Source organism: Carettochelys insculpta, chromosome 2 (genome assembly GCF_033958435.1).
Source record: "Carettochelys insculpta isolate YL-2023 chromosome 2, ASM3395843v1, whole genome shotgun sequence".
In the NCBI taxonomy this organism is placed as follows: Eukaryota; Metazoa; Chordata; order Testudines; family Carettochelyidae; genus Carettochelys; species Carettochelys insculpta.
In genome coordinates, this window is record NC_134138.1 from 79,588,821 (window position 1) to 79,603,994 (window position 15,174).

The 15,174-nt window shown below is 44.8% G+C and overlaps 1 long non-coding RNA gene across 1 annotated transcript; it reads right to left on the reverse strand.

Annotated features, from left to right (window-relative positions):
• Positions 1 to 424: 424 nt before the first annotated feature.
• LOC142008983 (uncharacterized) lies at positions 425 to 10,656 on the reverse strand. The gene is made up of 3 exons (XR_012644291.1): positions 10,632 to 10,656; positions 9,547 to 9,634; positions 425 to 552 (listed from the first exon to the last, which is right to left on the reverse strand). It is a non-coding gene; the product is annotated as an uncharacterized LOC142008983 (long non-coding RNA).
• Positions 10,657 to 15,174: the final 4,518 nt, after the last annotated feature.

Below are 15,174 nucleotides of genomic sequence, written 5' to 3' on the forward strand. Positions count from 1 at the left end.
AGGTAGGGCCGGGCAGGGGCTGGGGGCATGGCATTGGCTAGGGGCTTGTAGGGGCTGGGGGGCCAGAGAGGCCCAAAAGGGTGGGGATCGATGTGGCCTGGGGTGGCCAAGGGCAGGCTCACCCTGGCCCACACTGGTGATGAGCCAGTGGCTCAGTGCAAGCCGGGTGGCTGGGGAGAAGGTGGCTGGGATAAGGGCGAACAGTTCAGGGATGGCAGGGGTGGGGACGGGAGCAGCAGGAGGGTGGGGGGAAGGGCAGGAGGGGCAAGGCACCAGAGGGCCATGGCCACCTCGCCCCAGACCTCTCGCTGCCAGGCCCTGCCCTCCCACTCCATGAAGAGCCACTCCCAGAGCACAGCCCTCTGCTCTGTTATGGCAGTGGTGTGTGCCACTGCAGCCTCCTCCGGGTTGTATCAGTGGAAGCGACGGGCCCTCCAGGGCTCGGTGGGCACTGGCCTGGGTGGCAGGGATGGGGATTCCCCACTCCATCAGATGGCAGGGTCGGAGTGGTGGCACCTGGGATCGGACTGGCCCAGCCCTCGGAGGATGATGCTGCAGAGATACAAGGGAGAGAGAGGCCACCTGTCAATGCTGCTGTCCACCCTTGGAGGTTCAGCCCAGGCCCCCCAGTGCAGCATCTGCTCACCCAGCCCCTCCAGGGAGTCCTGTGGGACCTCATCCGTGGGGCATGCACTGACTGCAGTCTGGCCCCCACCTCCCTTCCCAGTCAGGAGGATCATGGTGCTGTCCACAGGCGAGGGTGCTGGGTGCCACTACGCCTGGGTCTGGGACACAGCCAGGGGACACAGGACTGCGTAACACCCCCACCTGGCCTGGGCTGCCCAATCTGCCCATTACCTAGCTGAGGCTCTGGAGAACAGATCCAGGGACGCTTGCCTCCAGGGGGTCTGGCTGAAGGAGCCAGAGGTCACGGCAATCACCAGGGGGCCTTCATCCTCTGAGGCGCTCTCTGGCTCCTCTGCCCTGGTCCAGCCCAATGGTCCTGGCCGGTTGTGTGCTTCCTCTTCAGGGTCTGTCTCATGGCCAGCCACATCGACCACTGCCACTGACTTGGGGAGGTCCTTGGGGCTGAGGAGCCAGTCTAGATCCTGGTAGTGTGGGCACCTCGGGGCAGCCCCTGCCCCCAATCGCCTGCAGGCATCCTTGGCCTGGCTGTAGGCCTGCCTGAGCTCCTTCATCTTTGATCTCACTTGATTGGCTGCGCGCTGGGGGTGGTCCAGCTTCCACAGCCCCAGTGACAGCCAATCAAAGGCCGCAGCCTTCCGGGGCCGCCCGATGCCATGCAGGAGCATGTCTTTGTTGGCCCACAGGCTCAGGAGGTATTTAATCTCGGCCTACATCCAGAAGGGGCCCCTCCTCTTTTGGCCATGGCTCTCCTCCAGCAACCCCCGCAGGCTGTGTGCAGGGGGCCTCCTGGGGGTCACAGAGGTGTGGGGGGCTCACCATCCAGCCAGTGGGCTAGTTGGCGGCAGGCTCAGAGGTGCTGGAGCGTGTGCCTGGCACAGCTCATGCTTCTGAGGCTCTGGACACACTCAGATTCCTGCACAGGGTTTCCAGGGCCTTGCAGCTATAAGCGGCTGGCCCTGGAGACCATAGAGCCCCATGGCAGACCTGCTATTATGAAAGAAGGGCCCCAGAGCATCTGCACATGCTCAGTTTCGAAATTCAACTCCAAAAGGGGCCGTTCTTCCTGAAATTTGACTCAAGACTGCTCTGTATGTCAGTGAAAAGTAGACTATCTGAAAGGAGCTTTATAATCTCAAGCAGTCAGCTATGGATATATACCATACACACACCACATAGCCTTTCCACAATGGATATAACTTGTCATTTTAAGAAACCTAAGGGTGTAATAAAAGAGGGGCGGGAAGTTAAGACAGAGGAGTTCTGGCAGCAATATGTTATGGGTGGTTCAGCTGAAAACAATTTCGAAAGACGCCCTTATGCACGTGGATGCTCAAAATTGGGCCTCCTTTTGAAACTGATTTTGAAATACAGGGCTAGTGTAGATGCACCCTTACTGTCAGAAGATATTTCTGACAAAACTTCTGTCAACAGATTGCGGACAGACAGCAAAGGGAATGGAAACAAGGATCCACTTTATCGACAGAGAGCAGCTGGATTGCCTGGCTGCTGTCTCAACAGAACGGCCAACTGGAAACACAGCAGACAGGACTGCCTGGTGACCCGGAAGCCCTGTCCATAGACAGAGAACCCCCTGGAACGTCTACACTTGCTTTCTGTCAACAGATTCTTTCAAGAGAGGAGTTCTACATCCTGGGGAACAGCAGAATGCTGTTGACAAAAGTGCCATGTTTTGTCAATTTAATGTTGACAGAATGCATTTGTAATATGGAGATCTCTGCCCAACTCTTCGTTTTAATGCCAAAAAATATATCTACCTATAATAATGTAAACTTTATTTGCTGATCATTTTGCTAAGTCACCACAACTCATACTTTTCTACTGAGCTTCTTTATCATAGAAGGGTAGTATTATTGGCTCATACAATAAAACTGTGATATGTGCTTTCATATTATTTTATAGTGAACAATTTTGGTGACTTTGAGTGCTAAGTGAAAAGAAGTCCTAGGGGAACTATGTTAAATGTAGTGTGAACAGTGCCATTGTAATATAGCCGTGTCTTATGAGAACCACCCATAACATATTGCAGCCAGAGCACCTCTGTCTTAACTTCCTGCACCTCTTTTATTACACCCTTAGGTTTCTTAAAAAGACAAGTTGTATCCATTGTGGAAAGGCTGTGTGGTGTGTATATAGTATATATCCATAGTTGACTGCTTGAGATTAAAAAGCTCCTTTCAGATAGCCTATTGTTCACTGACTTTAAGAGCAGTCTCGAGTCAAATGACTGACAATACCATATACTCTATATTTCTTTTCTGCTTTTAAATGTAGACCTTGATTAATGGTTGATAAGAAGATGTACATTATTCTGCCAGTGAAAAATATAAGCCTCTCACAAAAAGATTACTAGGCAAAGTGAAATTTAGAGCCATAATTTCTCCTTCAGTTTCTTTCTCCTTTTCTTCTTCTCTCTTTCTATAGAAAGGGGTATAAAATATCCCCTTTCTACTGCAGTTAAAACTATTTATTATGTTAAAATTACTTCAGTATTGTTCCTTTTCCACTTTCCTACTAGTCCATGTAGTTATTGCACATCTATCCCTCCCCATGTATTTATTTTTTGCTTTAGTATCTTATTATGTATCGGGTCAATGAGATATCAATTTCCTTATATTTCCTACCCCATGACTTTCATTTTGTGTGCCCGTCATTCTTCCATTCTAAAACTTCTTCATTTCATCTTAACTTTCTTGGCACTATTTCCTTTCATTTTTTTCTAACTAGTGTTTCTTTAATTGTGTAGTTGTGGCTGGCTGGCCCCTGGGGTGGGTGGGAGTCCTGGCTGCTGGCCATGGTGCCAGAGGTGGTGCAGCTTCCCCCAGGGCGTTGCAGCTGGCAGTGGGCTGAGCCCCTTACAAAAGCAGTTTCTCTGGAATGGAAGTTCACACCTCCACATTAGAATCTGACAGTGGGCCACATCCCCCATGACTGATCTGACTCATTTTTTCTCCTCTCTTGATATATACTACTGATAATGGGCCATTTCCACACTGACTAGATAGACCTTGTCAGCTCTGGCCCTCCCTTTTACTGGGACCCCCCTCTTTAAATACTCCTCTGAACCCCCACCCCCTACTCATGCAGCTGATGAAGTGGGTCTTTGCCCGCAAAAGCTTATGCTCCAAAATATCTGTTAGTCTATGAGTTGCCAATGGCAAAAAGTGTTTTTGTAGCCTTTTTCCACTGTGTATCCATGCAGACACCATTGCAAGGCTGGCGTGGAACATGTCCATCTTCAAACTGCTGTGGCAAGTATTATGAGCACCTCACACATTGTACTGCGGTCTGTGCTGAGCCCAAGAAGCCTTCAGAGCGATAAAGACTCTGAGGAGAGCATGGGCATATATGAACGGGAAACACTGAAGAGGAGGAATGGGGGGATGTTGACTGCACTCGATGCTTTGCATACAGTGAAGCACCAGTTCAGTTGCCATGAAACAAGCTCAGACTTGTGGGACCACATTGTTCTCCAGCTATGGGATCACCAGCAGTGGCCACAAAACTTCCGCACGTGTAAGGGCACTTTCATGACACTTTACAAATTGCTTTCCCCCACCCTGAAGTGCAGCCATACCAGAATAAGACCTGCTCTGACAGTTCAGAAGTCAGTGACAACACCTCTGTGGAAGCAAAGGACTGAACCTAGCATGGGTGTCTTCCTTCAGAGGAGGTACAGATTAGACATTCATTGTCTGATGCTATGAGAGCTGCCTGTATTTAATGCATCCAATTCACCCCCAATTCCAAAGCCAATAAAGGAAACAATCCTGCATTGACAAGAGAATGAATTGTGTTTTTCATCTTTGATTTATACACTTCTGATCCCCCTTTATTTTGATATTCAGACAGCTCTGCATGCACATTAATGCACTTATAATCTAATTATTTTACATATGAAACTAGAGACAGAATCCACATTAAAAGCCTGCGTCTGAACAATCCCTGAAGTTTGGATGCAGATTTGAATGTTGTTTCTGGGCCCTTTACAGCATAAACCCAATACGTATTCCTTGCACATGCACAGATTACTGATTCCAGTGTGTGGTAACTGATCACAGTAAGCAGCCCCATTCATTCGAAAAGGGCAGCTCAGATAGGTTATCTGCCTTTCCCTTTTATGATAAGATTAATTTCAGAGTGATCAAAGGGTGTTCATGACTGTCAGGGAGATCTGTTACGTTAGTGGAGCAAACTGATGGACCAAACACACTTACTACAAGAGATCAGCTAAGACGTCACCTAGAACTGAAATTACAAACCCATCAGAGCAGGGACGGGTCACTTATCATTAGTCTGGAGATAATAGTAACTAGAAACAAAAAGGCTTCCACACTTGTTCATTTTTTTCTGGGGGGATGGGGGCAGGTATTGAACTTCAAAAACATCTCACATAAGCTTTGCTGCTTAACAAATATGTAGGCGTGTGTAGGAGTCCAAGGCAGGCACTTAAACAGGAAAGGCAATACTCCATCCCCCAGTAAACAGCAAAAGAGGCTTGAGCCCAGCGTGTGATAGACAATGATTGTGGGAGTCACCTATCATCTCAGAGACTGGGGTTCATAACTAGGCCTAACCCTATGAAAAAACAACACATGCTCCTTTTTATGATTGCTGCTTATTTTCCCCAAAAGGAAAATTAGCCCCATCTGAGCCCAAGAACGTTTCCTCTAATTTAGTCTTGGCAGTCTTTGCAGCGAGGGCAGCTTTGGAGAGACCCCTGCAGGAACCCCCTCTGCAGAGTTCATGTTGGAGCAATTGGTGAGAACACTCCCCGAGGAGAGCTTCCTCCCTTTGAACTGCCTCCCACAGGTTTCCTGAAGAAAGGTAAAGTATGCCTAGAGTGGCAATATCTTTTTGCAGAAGCAGCTCCTTAAACATTTAGCTGGCACACTAATTGTACAGTGACACCATGGATTCATTTTCAAACTGGATCTTTACAACTGACTGACTAGTACATTTAATTTGCCCATGGCACCAAACAGCTGCTCAATTTCTGTTCAGTCTGAAAGCAAGTGTAATCATTGCATGTTCAGGGCTATGTTCTGGTTACAGCACCAGCACATATCATCTGAGCAGTTAATTACTGCAGAGACAATGGCTCTGACTTACCTGATACAGTGCTTTATTAATCGTCATGGACTCATTTCTTCTTCACCGGTAATTTTGTTACTGTCGCTGACAGTGTTTAACAGGAGACTCCCTTGATCTTTTGCACTATTACATCTCTTCAGATATTGCTCATATCCTGAAAGCAGATTGCTTCTCTAAGTGCTAACCAGACTTATGTATAACTTCTATTGATGTCCCACGTAGCAGTAAAAAATGACTGACCAATGTAATTTACCATTCTACTTTGTGTAAAATGAATTATTCAGTAACTGTGCCTCTCAAGAAACAATCGACCATGAAGCCCTCTTCCTTTGTTACTGAGCAACTGACAGTGTTCAGGGATCTTCTGGCCCAGTTTTCACAACTTTCCTTTGGGAAATGGGATAAAGAGAAAGAGTGTCCAGCAAGAGCATTAGACTGGGTCTTGGAAAACCTGGTTTTGATTCCCTGCGCCACCAGAGACTTCCTGTGAGAGCTTGACCAAACCACTGAAGCTTTAGGGACTTAGGCTTTGTCTACACTAGACATTGAAGTTGCTAGTTGATATATGATTTTAGCTATTCCAAATTTGCTATATTTGCAAATTATGCTATAATTTTGCTTAGCTAAAATCAGTCTATCCACAGTTGACCTCCATGTCTGCGTACATGGCAGAAGGTTGACCCTAACTCAACCTTCCTTGTTCCACCCGTCTCACGAGATGTATATGAGTCAACGTTGACCCCTGAGCAGGTCAATCTTCTGCTGTAGTTTAGCTCTAGACTTAGGTGCCTAAAGCCTAGATTTAGGTGCAGGGTGATCCTTAAAGCCTTAAAGCCTTGTTGTGCCTTGTTGAGTTGCTATCTAACCCTATGGGGGCCTAAATTTACCCAGCACTTATACTTCAGCTGTAAAACTTCCTTAGAGACCCTTGTCCAGACTTCCAAATAACTATGTCACACCTGTAAGACCCACAGCGAAGGAGAAGATAGGCAATCATCAGCCTTTCTATCCAGTAGGTGTGCCCTGAGTACATGCACTGAATCAGGCACCATTCAAAATCCAGCCACTGAAGTATGAGGAGGTGGTGGTACCTCCTTAGAAATATTAGCTCAGTGGTTGGCCCACTAACCTGGGATTTGGGAGACCTAGGATCCCAGTTCCACTGACTATATGTTAATCCCAAGTGGATCAGCTTCCTCAGAAGAGATTGTGGGAGACCCACATCAGAATATTTCATAGCTAAGTGGCTAATTCACTGAGAGATGGGAAGCTCCTCTTCAGTTACTTTCTTCTCTAGCGCTTCTTGCAAGTGCCACTTAGTCTCCTAATCCACATGACTCCCGGAGAGGGTTTCCAGCTGTGCACTGATAGGCACTTCCCTGCTTCCCAGGCTTAGGTACCTACCTACCCAAGAGAGGTAGCACTTAAGATACACTCCTCTCCTCAGCTCTTCTCACTGGCTAACAGAAGGTTGTTGCCAGCTCTCCTCACTGGATGCCATTGGTGGCAGTGGTGTCTACTCCATCTGGGCTGGGCAAATTGGGGACCCTAGTAGCACAGCTGCCCCACATACAGTACTGTTTTTTGTGGATCCATTCTGAGGCACTTGTCTCCCCCCCATGCATTGGATAGGATGTGTACACACACAAATATGTCTTTGTAGAGCGCAGTGTTGTTCCAAGGATTTTCTAGCAGCCTACAACTTAGGCCTTGCTGTGCTCTGTGTTACAACTCCTAAGACCCTTTGTGGAGCCAAGCCTCAGGTCCCCTTCTGAAAAATGGGGAGAGTGGCATGTATGTTAATATTGCAGGGGTGTTGGCAAACAGGTACATTAAAGACTAACATCACCAGACAGTGTGGTAAGGAGCTTACATAAGTACCTCAGATAGATGGGGTTATATGGTAATTTACATTTATTCAGTGCTTTTTCCGTTTCAGTAACATTCCTATCTGCCAGTGCACAGTTAAAACTAAAACTGAAACATTAAAAAAGACAAATCAGTGAAAGTGTGGGAGTGAGGGAAAGTAGAGTTTGTTGATAAGGAGGAGGGGGAAGGAAGGGGTCTTTGAAACAATGGGGTTTTAGGAAGGATTTTGAAGGAAGTAAAGGAATTATTTAAGGAGTAGCTTCATTGACTTCACTGCTCGTTCTTAAAATGAAGCATGTGTTTAAGAGTTTGTCTTCACTGTAGTCATAACTCAAGCTGCCTCTAATTCAAGTCCCACCCTCATGTAAAACCCTTTACTTTGAGCACGTGTGCCAGCTGGCCTGTTGAGGGATTGAGGCTACAGCTTGTATTAGCACAACTCAGCAGCAACTAATACAACCATGCTGTGCAGACTGAGTGCAATTTTGCCGAGTGGCTGCTCTCTAGGGCTACCATATCTCCCTATCCCAAATACAGGACAGGGAGATAGTGGGGAGGAGTGGCTCCTCCAAGCCCTGGGGAGCTGGGAAGGAGGCGGCAGCTGCCAGCACTCCCTGGGAGCCCGGGAAGCAGCAGCCGCTGGAGATCCCCCAGAGCCCCAAGGAAGCCGCAGCCCCCAGTGCTCCCTGAGCCTTGGGGAAGCAGCAGCTGCCCACACTCCCCCTGTTTCTCCAGGGCTCAGGGAAGTGGTGGGGGAAGACAGCCCAAATACAGGACAATTAGTCCCTTTTAAAAAATAAGTGGGAACGCCTCTTTGGAGTCCCAAATATGGCACCATCCTGCGCAGTACAGGTGGTCACCCTACTTCTCTCACTCACGCTATGCTAACGTGAGGAGAACTTGAGTGTCAATAATGCAAGTTAACTCTGCAGTGTATACATACACCAAATCTTTACTGGATCATGCATCCCCTTTGCTTGTATTCTGTTTGCTGGCACTTTGCGCCCACATATGAGCTCTTCCCATAAACCCTTTTCCCCATAAACCCTTTTCCTGTCCCCCTCTCCTCCTCCCCTTAGAAAGTCTTATTCACGTTAAATGTTTGTACCGTGTGCTTGACATGAAAGCTGCTCAGTCGTCTGGCCTCCTTTTCAACTAAGCAATCCACAGTTACACACTCTAAATACATTTCTGGATTGTATATCAAACCCACATGATTTATTTGGCTTTTGTAGAGTGGCTGAAATTTACCTTCTGACTTCCAGTGTGTTCTAAATGCATTTCTATTGTGACAGGGCGAGACCTGGGGGCCCCTTCAGGGTGGGAGAAAAGTAGCCCAAAGGGGGAAGAGGCCTACTAAATAGAAGCAGAAGGCAGCAGGGCAATCAGTAGCATCTGGGAGGGAGCTGGCTCAGGCAGACTGGGGCCAGCTGACTCTACTACTGGCTTCATGAAGGCCTTTACAAACCCTCCACTGTTGCAGTGTAGTGGGAGGAAAGAGTGGGAGGACAGAAGGGGAGTAGAAGAGCACGAGAAACTGAGCAGGAAAAGTAAGAGAGTAGAGCCTGTGAGGGAGGCAGACTGACCCCAGCTCAGGAAAAGCAGGGGAGGGAGCCCCAGGAGTGGCAGGTGGACTCCCTACCTCAGAGACACTTTGCAAAACCCCAGCCCCTGGGGGAAAGGGGCAAAGGACCAAACAGAGCTGGGGCTTGGATAAGAGGAACCCTTGTCACACTATATTAATTCATGTATTTATTGATGCTGTCCTTAATCTGCACAGTTAATCTTGGGCTTCTCAGATCACTTGTTAAGGGATAAGTGGTCAAGTAATAAGTCGTCCTCCTCCCAGATTTTATGTAGTCTAGCAGTCACTGAGGACTGAGTATGAGGAACACGTTAAACTTAAGCCTGAAATACCTTTCGCCTCCCTAGCGAACATTCTCTGCAGCCTCCTGGTGTCACTGGCAGACCAATGTGGCTGCACCTCACGTCAAAGCCAACAACCCTGTACAAAGATAAATACACAGTGAATAAATAGACAGTTTCTGGCTCCTAGCACAGTCAGTGCTTTACATCACCCATGCAAACATTCAACCAGTAATTAAAATGTAATGAGGAAAATGAAAAGGCAATACATGTGAAAAATAATTGAGAATTAGATTTCTTAAAGAGCTGGCTGCATCTCTTCCCCATGATTCCTTGTTGTAGCAGTTTTAAAGTCAGTCCTGCCAAGTACTATTGATCTTTGGTTTTGCAACCAAAATGCTGTTTTTGTGTCAATGCATGAAGTCATGTAATACATTCCTTGATAGGGATGATACTTAGCTGCAGCTATCTCTCAGCTCTGCTGTGAGGCAGATGACCAAAGGCCAAGCTTCAACATCCAGGACCCACCCCCTTCACATTTCCCACAGATGTGCTGGCATCTCCTGGCAGTAGACTGAGAAGTACATGGGCAAAGGTCAGTGTGACAGAGAATGAGGGCAGCAGGGTGCTTCCACCACTTTTCCTTCAGCAACTGGAGAACTAGGGAGCAGAAAGAAAACTCCCAAACCTTCACTGTGACTCTGTCTTCCCACTCTCCCTGCCGTAATTACCCAACCACATGCTTGGTCCACTTTTAAATCGTGTCTTAGACTTTGTAAATCCAATTAATATAAGGTATTTACCGGGCCCCCACAATGTTAATACCTCCCACTTTTTAATGGAGCTATTCTCACAGCACTACTGTGAGGCAGTGAAGTCTATCATCCCCATTGTATGGAACTGAGGAGAGAGGGGTTAAGTGACTTGCCCAAAGTCATGCAGGAAATCTGTGACAGAGCAGAAATTTCAATTCAGGTCACCCAAGTCAGAGGCTAGTGTCCCAATTACTGGAACGTCCTCTCTCTGTATATCCTGACCCCTCTTAAGAGCAAAGGGGTTTAGATAACCAGTGGAAGTTGGGGATGGGAATCTTAAGAGGTTCATTCATCACTAATCCCTCATCTCTTTCAGCATACCTCAATGACAGCTATCACTGAAAACCTCCCAGCTGTGCAGGATAGGGTACAGCATGAAGCAATATTCTGGCCTGTGACTGTTAATGTCCCTCAAGCAATGGATACATCTAATATCTTACACAAGTAAATCATCAACTAGGATTGGCTGGTTTTGTTAGTTTCAAGCAGCAGCCTACTGAGTATGCAGTTTTGTTGAGCTGCCTGCAGCCGTGTTGGTTAATTCCTGCTCAAGGGGCCCCAAAGGTCATAGTGGGTGCTTGTTTGCCTTCCCATGGGAGCTCATCATATGGGGCTCCTCACAGCATCCTCTTGTCATCCTCCCTGTCTACATGCATCTGTGCCCACCAAGACAGCCAGGGAATGTAGGACCTCAGGGTGCATACATATGGGTGACACTTAAATCTAAAATTCAGGGTTTTTTTTACAAAAGGACTTTACTGTTTTTTGGACTTTACTGTCTTTCTGATAATGAAAGTCTAATGATCATGAAAGTGCAGAAAGCAATTACTGTAGATGTTTGTGAGAGTATACACTGAAACACATACATTAATAAACATGAAAGTGGGGGGAGGGTTAATGGCCAGAGGAAAGATGGCTAAGGCATCAGAATAGGACTAAAGATATCAGAGTGCAGTTCTCAGCACTGCGACAGACTCCCTGTCTGACCTTGGAAAACTCACTTAGGTGCTTTTTTGGAAACTGTATCATACATAACTTTTGAAAATGGGACATAGGCTCCTAAGCGTGTAGGCACTTTGGAAAAAATTTTATTCTTGATTTCCCTTTCCATCAATTCCTCATTTGAAAAATGGGGATGAAAATGCTTCCTTTCACCCAACCCATTATCTGTCTTGTCTTTTTGGAACCTGAGCCTTTTGAGGTAGGGACTGTCTATCACTATGTGTGTCTGTCATGCCTTGCACAATGGGGCCAGCCCATTTGGACCTTCAGATGCCACTATAATATATCTAATAAATAATAACATCAATTCATAGAGGACATGTATGGTGTGGGACCTAACAGATCATCTAGTCAGTTCATGATTGTTGCCAACAGTATAATATTTATCCTTTGGAATTTTTCTGTAGTCAAAATCATTTCTCTTCAATAGTGTAATATGTATGAAGTGCAGTGTATGGGGATTTTGAGTGATCAGTAATAGATGGACAAATCCTAAAGCAGGGCCAAGAGATTTCTCAAGCAACCCCTTATTGGGTTTTGGAATCAAACTGACTTAAATTATATTGTTGCAACCTTACATGTGCATAGCTGAGAGTAGATTCTGGCGCACTGATTCCTGGCTGAATGCAATTCTTGCTTTTCTCCTAGAAATACCAGACAACAACAAAAGAAACATGCAGTTGCTCAGAACGTGCACTACGTCAGAATAAAACATTCAAAAACCTTCTGCTAACGTAATTTCAAGTATTTTAAACCATGCTCCACTTTTTCAATTTTGAATTTTTGAATGGCTTTGATATCTGGCAAAACCCCTTCTACTCTTTAGCAAAGCTAGTTCCAAATTATAATTCATCTGACTGTATTTTGAGGATTCTGCAATTCATTCATTGACCACTGGGTGGTACAACTAGCACAGATGTTCTCTTACAGGCAGAGAAGGTTGAGTGTTGTGATTCTGTCCAGCAGATGTCTCTTTCCAACCATATATTTATTTAACTGCTTATTCGGTAAAGGATTTTACAGGGTCAGCCTTTTCAACCCCCTTATGCTTCTTACGAAACAATTGTCAATTGTGCACAAGAATATTAGTAAAAATCAATATGATGCAGGAAGCACTTCTCTTCATAGTAAATCATTTTACTCTAACAGAATACTTCTGCTTAATGAACATGTCACAGAGCTCTAGAAAGACAAACAGATTTGGACTGCATTCGGCTAGAATCAGATTTCAGTTGTGCATGTGTAAGTCTGAAGTAATTCTGCAGTAGTCAATGAAGTTATACCGATTTACACAGATTCAAATGAGAGCAAAGCTTAGCTCATTGTTAAAATTTCATTATGCAGAAACAATTCTGTAGGAAAATTGAACTAGGGCAAGTTTCATTCATTATGGACTAATGGGCTAAATTTTGCTCTGAATTACATCCCCTAAAGTCAGTGGAGTTGCACAGATGTAAATGAAAGAGTTCAGAAGTTAGCCTTATTTAAGCTATCTAGTACAGAGTAATGAAATGGCTAAAATATTGCATCTTATTAATAAAGGCAAGTCTCTTCTAACCTACAAAACTGAACTTCACATAATTCAACAGCAGCTTGCTTTGTAAGTTTGCTGAGCCTTTAGCCTAAAGTCCCCTTGATACCCACCTGTATAAAATTGCAACAAATGAAAAAATGTATTTCTAATAATGGCTTGAGTAGTGAAAGGTTTGTATTTTTTCTCTAACTGATTCCCTCCTCCCTAAATGTATTTTTCACAGTCATACACCCTGATAACAGTTGGGGTATTCCTCACATTTAAGGTCTACAGCATTTTTATGGATTCCAAAGTCTACATCATTCTCCTTTCCCCGGACAGAAGTGCTGAAGCTATCGGAGAACTATGAAAGCACAGCTTAAGTACAACATTTGATGGATATGTTACTACAGTTCAAATAGCTTTTGAAAACAAATTATAATTTCAGGTACCTGGGGACTCATCAGCTACGCAACCCCATCCATATTTCTTATTAAATCTACAGCATTGCCATTAAAGTGTGGAACAGCCTAGGAAATAGAAGAGCTACATTGCAGTCAAAACTTTACTGGATATTTACCGGATATTTTTGGTTTTCTCTCCCTCTGGGATGAAGTGAGCACCTGCGTGATTAAATCTACAGTGGTGCATTTGGTACACATCAGGCCTGAGTCTATGAGCTGCTGAATGCCTCTGAGTTATCTAGGCGTAGTATCTTGCAATATTGGCATCATTGGAATTTGAGGATGCCGAGCTCTGCCTGGGAGGTGCTCCGTCCTTTGCAGATTTGGATCTGGTATCCGGGGAAAATATTTCACTACACAAGCGCTAACAGAAAATAGTTCTGAAGGTTTAAATCTGATTACTTTAGTTGCCGAGGTTACATTTCATAGCGTTAATTATTATTTTCAATTCATGATCTTCCTAATAACTGATGCTTAGAGAAGGGATGAGCCATTTCTTTAGAGGCGTTGCCAGGTGCATTGCTTTTCATTTTTCCTGTACTGTTTCTTTGATGCTTTAGTGCTGGCCTTGGCCCACGTCCAGAAGAAGTGTGAGATGGTTGCACTCCTTCTCAGAAAGTCTGACACTTCTATATGATTCACTGCATGACTCAGGATACCTCTACCATGTTTGAAGGTGAAAATTCTCTGCCTTTCTGCCCCACTAGTCCAAATTAGAGAAAAGGACTTAGGCCAAGCTTGTCAAAAATGGGAGCCTAAATATAAGCTTCTAAAAGTATTTATGAGGACACATAAAGAAGTTGCCTGAAACAGGTGCCTAAATATGGATGTAAAAAATTACCACTCATTCCATTCAGATTTTTGAAAATCTTAAGAATAAGCATTTTATGTATACATTTTCAGTCCCTGGAATGCTTTCCATATACCCATTTTGTACAGAATTCGTAACAATATATTGCAGAAAAGTCATTAAAGGTGAATTATTAAAGTCTAGTTATTATAGAAATGGTGCAATGGTTTGCTTCCCAATTGAAATAGGAGCCAGTGTGAGCCTTAAAAAAACACTTATGTCACACTAGAATACTGGTACCCCCAGCTTCCAGAATGAAAGAAAATTTTCTGCCTTAGCTAGGACTTGTACTTAACCTTTGTATTTCCATTAGCTCAGTTCTTCTTTTCTAGCTCATTGGTACTGGATGCCTGCAAGCGCTTTGTCATTCATGTTCCCTACAAATATTCAAAACAGCTGCTTACTATGATTCACCCAGTCCTCATGCAGACTCTCCCAGTTTTTGACAGCAGACCTCAAGCACGTATTATATGATGTTAATCTCCTTTCGGAACCAACCATGCAATAACATGCCTTACACCATATTCCCAACATCATCCAAGCAGCCCAGACACCAGGGTAATACCTCAAGATTTTGTAATTTATATAAATGCCATTAATTTGTACTCCTTTACCCCCATTGTTATAATGGCACAGCTCCAATGAAAACTGGAATAACAAAATAGTGAAGCAGGCCCTCCACTTTTAAAAAATGTGTTACGGTCAGATGGGATTGGCAGCTGTATAAATCAACCTCACTCCATGCACTTCAATGGAGTGACACCAATTTACACAAGCAGGGGAGCCAGACCATGGTTTCTACAAAGGATCAGTTATATATAAAACTATATTTTGCATCAGGTATTCCAGCTCCTCCTTGAATACAGGAATCAACAAAGTTTATGGAAATGTCTGAAATGCACCTAACTGAGAATATTTTCCTGACGCTTTTCAGTGTTGTGGGTAGTTGCTAAAAAATAGCTAAAAATTTCATCTTTTCTGTAGCATCAAGGAAGAAATGTGCTTATATGTCATTGCACTTATTGCATTCCCACT